Source organism: Ipomoea triloba, chromosome 7, assembly GCF_003576645.1.
Source record: "Ipomoea triloba cultivar NCNSP0323 chromosome 7, ASM357664v1".
NCBI classification, from domain to species: Eukaryota; Viridiplantae; Streptophyta; class Magnoliopsida; order Solanales; family Convolvulaceae; genus Ipomoea; species Ipomoea triloba.
Genome location: NC_044922.1, coordinates 28,581,383 through 28,587,509, shown reverse-complemented (window position 1 = coordinate 28,587,509; position 6,127 = coordinate 28,581,383). Strand labels below are relative to the sequence as shown.

Sequence of the window (6,127 nt, the reverse complement as noted above, 5' to 3'; positions counted from 1 at the left end):
TATATATATATATATATATATATATATATATATATATATATATATATATATATATATATATATATATATATATATATATATATATATATATATCTTACTTATTATCTGATATCAACCATATTTTATGGTGGAAACGGTTACATAGAAAAACCATCAATTTCATATATACACTATATACATTATCCTCACATGGGATCGAAGTGCTATGTTAATTGTTGGTACTAGTGTGTGAACAGTATTTGCAAATCTATTATTTTATTTATAAATGGGAAAATGACACTTTTTCCCCCTATGTTATATGCTTATAGCACTTTTCTCCCCTGTGTTATTAAAGTGGCAGTTTTTCCCCCTCAGTTATTTTAAAAGTGGTAGTTTTCTCCCTTGTAATGTTAAATTGACATTTTTGCCCTTAAAATAACTATTTCATTTATTTTTATTCTCCAATCAATTGTTACTAATATGTATGGAAGATCATAGTTCGATACGAACCTAATCGAACACTGTAGCAATTGAACTTAAATAGAATAGACGGTTACGGTTACGATTCAGAACCGAAAAAATAAAATAAAATAATTGTTAAATTTAGACTATTTTTAAATAAGAAATAAAATTATAAAAATAAATACATAAGTTTTGATTGGCGGTTTAAAATCGAAATTGGAACCGAACCGTACCAATTTATCAAAATAAGTGTTTGATTATTTTCACTATATATGACTGTGGTTAAGTTCCGGTTCACGGTTCAACAATTATTTAATTTTAAATTTTTATCGAGGAGTGGCGGGGGGGGGGGGGGGGGGAGTTGAGCGAACCGTTGAAAGCAGGCTGGCAGACCGCTTGGACGGAGCGATTGAGTGAACTGCTAGTATATCAGTTGTCAGTTGCCTTCTGTGATCCTCTACTTGACAGTGGTAGTCTACCCCTGTGGTTGCGCTTTTGGGCCAAAGTTATTTCCTTTGCTTTCTCAATATACTTGCAATCAATTTGTATTATTTTAAGGGTATTGAGACTTATCAATTCAATATATATATATATATATATATATATATATATATATATATATATATATATATATATATATATCTTACTTATTATCTGATATCAACCATATTTTATGGTGGAAACGGTTACATAGAAAAACCATCAATTTCATATATACACTATATACATTATCCTCACATGGGATCGAAGTGCTATGTTAATTGTTGGTACTAGTGTGTGAACAGTATTTGCAAATCTATTATTTTATTTATAAATGGGAAAATGACACTTTTTCCCCCTATGTTATATGCTTATAGCACTTTTCTCCCCTGTGTTATTAAAGTGGCAGTTTTTCCCCCTCAGTTATTTTAAAAGTGGTAGTTTTCTCCCTTGTAATGTTAAATTGACATTTTTGCCCTTAAAATAACTATTTCATTTATTTTTATTCTCCAATCAATTGTTACTAATATGTATGGAAGATCATAGTTCGATACGAACCTAATCGAACACTGTAGCAATTGAACTTAAATAGAATAGACGGTTACGGTTACGATTCAGAACCGAAAAAATAAAATAAAATAATTGTTAAATTTAGACTATTTTTAAATAAGAAATAAAATTATAAAAATAAATACATAAGTTTTGATTGGCGGTTTAAAATCGAAATTGGAACCGAACCGTACCAATTTATCAAAATAAGTGTTTGATTATTTTCACTATATATGACTGTGGTTAAGTTCCGGTTCACGGTTCAACAATTATTTAATTTTAAATTTTTAGGTCGGTTCACGGTTCAACAATTATTTAATTTTAAATTTTTAGGTTCTTTCACGGTTCAACAATTATTTAATTTTAAATTTTTAGGTTCTGAATCGTAACCAGAACCGTCCATACAATTTCGATATGATTGTTACAGTGTTTGGTTAGGTTCGAACCGAATCATGATCATCCATACATATAAATAATAATTTGTTGGAGAAGAAAAATAAATGAAATAATTGTTTTTAAGGGTAACAATGTCAATTTAACATTTCAGGGGGGAAAACTGCCACTTTAATAACACAGGGGGAAAAAGTGCTATATGCACATAACATAGGGGGAAAAAGTGATATTTTCCCTTTATATATATATCACACTTTCGGAGGGCATTTTGGTCCACTACTTGGTGCAAATGCTACAAAAGTGTACCTATTAGTCTAGGTTCATGTAATTCCTCATTTTGTGTATGTCTTTCTACTTCGTATCTTAAACACTAAAGAGAAGTATATTATTTGAGATGACATTTCATGCAATATATATGGTCTTTATTTGTAAAGGTGTCCACTTGCATTTGCTATAATTATATGAGCAATTAAGGATGTCTGGTTTATTTCGAGTATGTAATTAATATATAGAAGGTGACAAAGTAATGTGATTGTATAAAGGTACAGTACAGGCTAGCTAAGCTTGTTTAGGGTGAATACATTGTTGGTAAGTGGTGTGTGTCTTTTAGTCAAATCAGCAAAGAATCCATTTGAATGGGTGGTGTTTAACGTAAATTCTTAGTTGTCTTGTAGCTATGGTTGGCGGGCATTGATAGGATAGATCAAACCATTATAAGTGGGAAATCCTATCATACCACTCTAATTATATACGACATAAAATGGATTAAATAGGTCATCCAAGTGTTTGTTTTGCAATCGAATCGAGCTCGAATGCAAATATTTTAGACTCTTAACTCGTCGAGTCGCTCGAGAGCCATATATATATATATATATATATATATATAGCCATATATATATATATATATATATATATATATATATATATATATATATATTTATTTATTTATTTATTTATTTATTTATATTTAGGTGTAAATGAGTTAAGCGGCTCGCGAGCCGTTCCGTCAAAGATAGAATTGAGCTCAGTCAATTTCGAACTCGAACCGAACTCAATTCGGTTCATTTCGTAACTGAGCCGAGCTCGAGCTTCAATTTTCTAGTTCGATCAAGCTCGAACTCACTTACCCACCTATAATTTATCGAGCTTGAGCTCGGCTAGCTAGATTCGTTTAGCGCTCTACAGTCTACATCAAGCTATATATATATTGAAAAATAATTAATTCTTTGAATTAAAAACATTTATAATTTAATACTTAAACTTAATGAAACTGAAAAATCAAGTCATTTTTACTAGTAACCGTCAAATTATTCTAAAAACACAATGATAAGACATTTTGTCCAAATGCTTCTTTTTTTTTTAATTCTTTTTTTTTATTGGTCTAAATATTATTATTTTTTGACAAACACCACAAGCATCGACCACAATCGTGATCATCATTCACCATTTTCATCGATCTGAATTAAGAAATCACTAGTTTTCTTATTTCTCGATTTGAAGAAGACGGCCCACTAGTTGTCTTTTTCAATATGAAGGCGATCAACGAGTTACCTTCTTCAATCTGGAAAGGGTGACCAATGAATGTGTCCAATCGTTGTTGTACAATGATGGTCTTGAAAGCTATATACGACAATCTTATATAATAATTTTATAAATAAAATAAGAAAAATTACACTATTCGTTTCTAAGTTATAGGGTAATTGTAAAATTAGTCCTTAAGTGTTGGTCATGCTCACTTTTCGCTCTTAAGTTATCATTGGCGTTACATTTTTCGTCCTTTCGTGCTTACTTTTCGCCATTGAGTTATACTAAAATTGTAAATTCCATCCCTTATGATTTACTAGTAAAGAGACTAAAAGTGTAACGTCAATGATAGCTTAGCGATGAAAAGTGAATATGACTAACACTTATGGACGAATTCTACAATTACCCTATAATTTAGGAACGAAAAGTGCAATTTTCTAATAAATTATTATTATAAATGCATTTCGATTTGTTTTTGTTTTAAAATTTCTTAATTTGTTTAATATATGTGGCCCTTTTAGTTTTATTCAAGTTAGAACGCATAAGATGTCACTTGAAAATTAATGATTTTTATGTGGGACAAGAATCAGATTATTAATTAAGTCTAATAAGTTGATGATGAGTTTAATATCAACTTTTAAAATTTAAAATCTTAATTACTTTTTCATTCAATGATGATCTCTTTAACCTTTGCCTATATATATTTATCCGTCTTAACCATCATTTCATGAATTCCTTCTCATCATCTCCTTTCATTTTACACTATGCCTCCTAGCCTGCAAGGCAAAATTCTCAAGAAAGATTGAAGGAGGGATTTTGGTTCAAATCCCCTGTGTTTTTCTATTCTCTTGGAGGCCAGATCTACAGTTAGGCTGAAAAGTCCATAATCCTAGCTCAAATATGGTATGATTATTTTGAGGGTTTTTTAGGTGATATGAATTGGAAGGGAGAAAGTTGAAAAACAGAAGTGACAGAAGAGAGTGAGCACAGACTGGCGATTGTATAGACTATACTATTGTTATAAGTCTGTGCTCGCTCCTCTTTATGTCAGTTCACTTTTATTCATTTCTCTCTCCCCATCTAAATTTTGATTTAAAGATATTATTAATTAATTGTGTAACTGTTCGGTGTAAATCTATAGATGATTTTAGTAATTAATTCTCTGATCTGTCTTTATGAATCCTTTGTGTTTAATTTGTACGAGAATAGAGAAAACAAATTAATTAATGTTAAATAAGCATTATTAAACATTTATTTGGTGCTGGTCTCGCATTTTTTGTCATCCATTTAGTCATTTAAGCTCTCCCCACTTTCCATTCTCTCCTTTCCCCTTTTCCCTTTCTCTCTCTATATTATCTACATATATGATGTTCTTTTTGTGGGTTTTGGAGGTGATGAAGGGACGATCTTGTATGGTAAGGCGATTAGAAATCTTTTGAAATTTCTTACAATTTTTTTAATATTTTTTTTTTCTATTTAAGGTTGCTGGATTTGGTTAATGATGGTATGAAACATGAAACCTTGTACTTAAGGTTGACCTTAATGTACTTAATTAATAAAGTATGAGCACTATATTCCTTTTCTGGATTTTGATGGTACGCCTACTACGCTGATACTGTTGTGATTCTAGTCGAAAATAACATTGTCCAAATAATCAACTTTCCCTATCTAGTTTCAAACCCTAGTTGCTATTTTGATGCCCTAATTGAAGAAGGGAGCGTCTGTTTTTTAGATTGTATTTTTGTATATTTCTGAGTGTTATGTATTTAGGGTTTCTAATAAAAGGGTTGATGGGAGAGGAAACGAAAGAATAATATGTGTGTGTGAATTTTTTCAGCTGATGTTGCCAAAAAATAGAAGAAATTGAGAAAAAAAAATTTATATATGTGTGTGTGTGTGAATTTTTTTCTGTTGATGTTGCCAAAAAAAAAGAGAAGAAATTCAGAATATATATATATATATATATATATATATATATTGTGTGTGTGTGTGTGAGTGTGTGTGTTTGTAGTTATTTAATTACGTGTGAGAATTTTTTTTCAGTCTATTTTGATATCAAGTACTTTACATGTCTTTGCAAAGAAAAAAAATACACACAATTTTGCAAAAAATAAAAAAGAAAAAAAGGAGAAAAAAGTAACATTTGAAAGGATAACTCTTGTTTGCTAGGTTGAAGTTGATAGAATTTTTTTGGTTGGTTTTGATTTTTAAATACCCTACATGTCTCTGCAAAAATAAAAAAAGAACAAAAAAGAAAAAAAAGAATAATATATATATATATATATATATATATATATATATATATATATATATATATATGTGCGTGTGAGATTATTTAATTATTTAATTATGTGTGAGAATTTTTTCAGTCTATTTTGATTATCAAGTACTTTACATGTCTTTGCAAAGTAAAAAATAATACACACCACTTTGCAAAAAAATAAAAATAAAAAAGAAGAAGAAGGAATGTGTTATATGTGTGTGTGTGATTATTTAGTTATTTAATTATGTGAGAGAGTTTTTTCAGTCTATTTTGATTATCAAGTACTTTACATGTCTTTACAAAGAAAAACTAATACATACTGACTTTGCAAAAAAAAAAAAAAAAGTAGAAGGAATACGTGTGTGTTTAACATTTGAAAATATAACTCTTGTTTGCTACGTTGAAGTTGATGAGTTTTCCGGTTGATTTTGATTTTCAAGTACTTTACATGTCTTTGCAAAAAAAAAAAAAAAAAAA

At 29.3% G+C, this 6,127-nt stretch overlaps 1 long non-coding RNA gene across 1 annotated transcript in view; it reads left to right on the top strand.

Moving 5' to 3' along the window:
- The first annotated feature begins 4,687 nt into the window (after positions 1-4,687).
- Positions 4,688-6,127, top strand: part of LOC116026296 — a 4,142-nt gene continuing 2,702 nt past the window's right edge. Inside the window, exon 1 of the long non-coding RNA XR_004099816.1 lies at positions 4,688-4,802. This is a non-coding gene — a long non-coding RNA (uncharacterized LOC116026296). The remainder of the gene's footprint in view (positions 4,803-6,127) is intronic.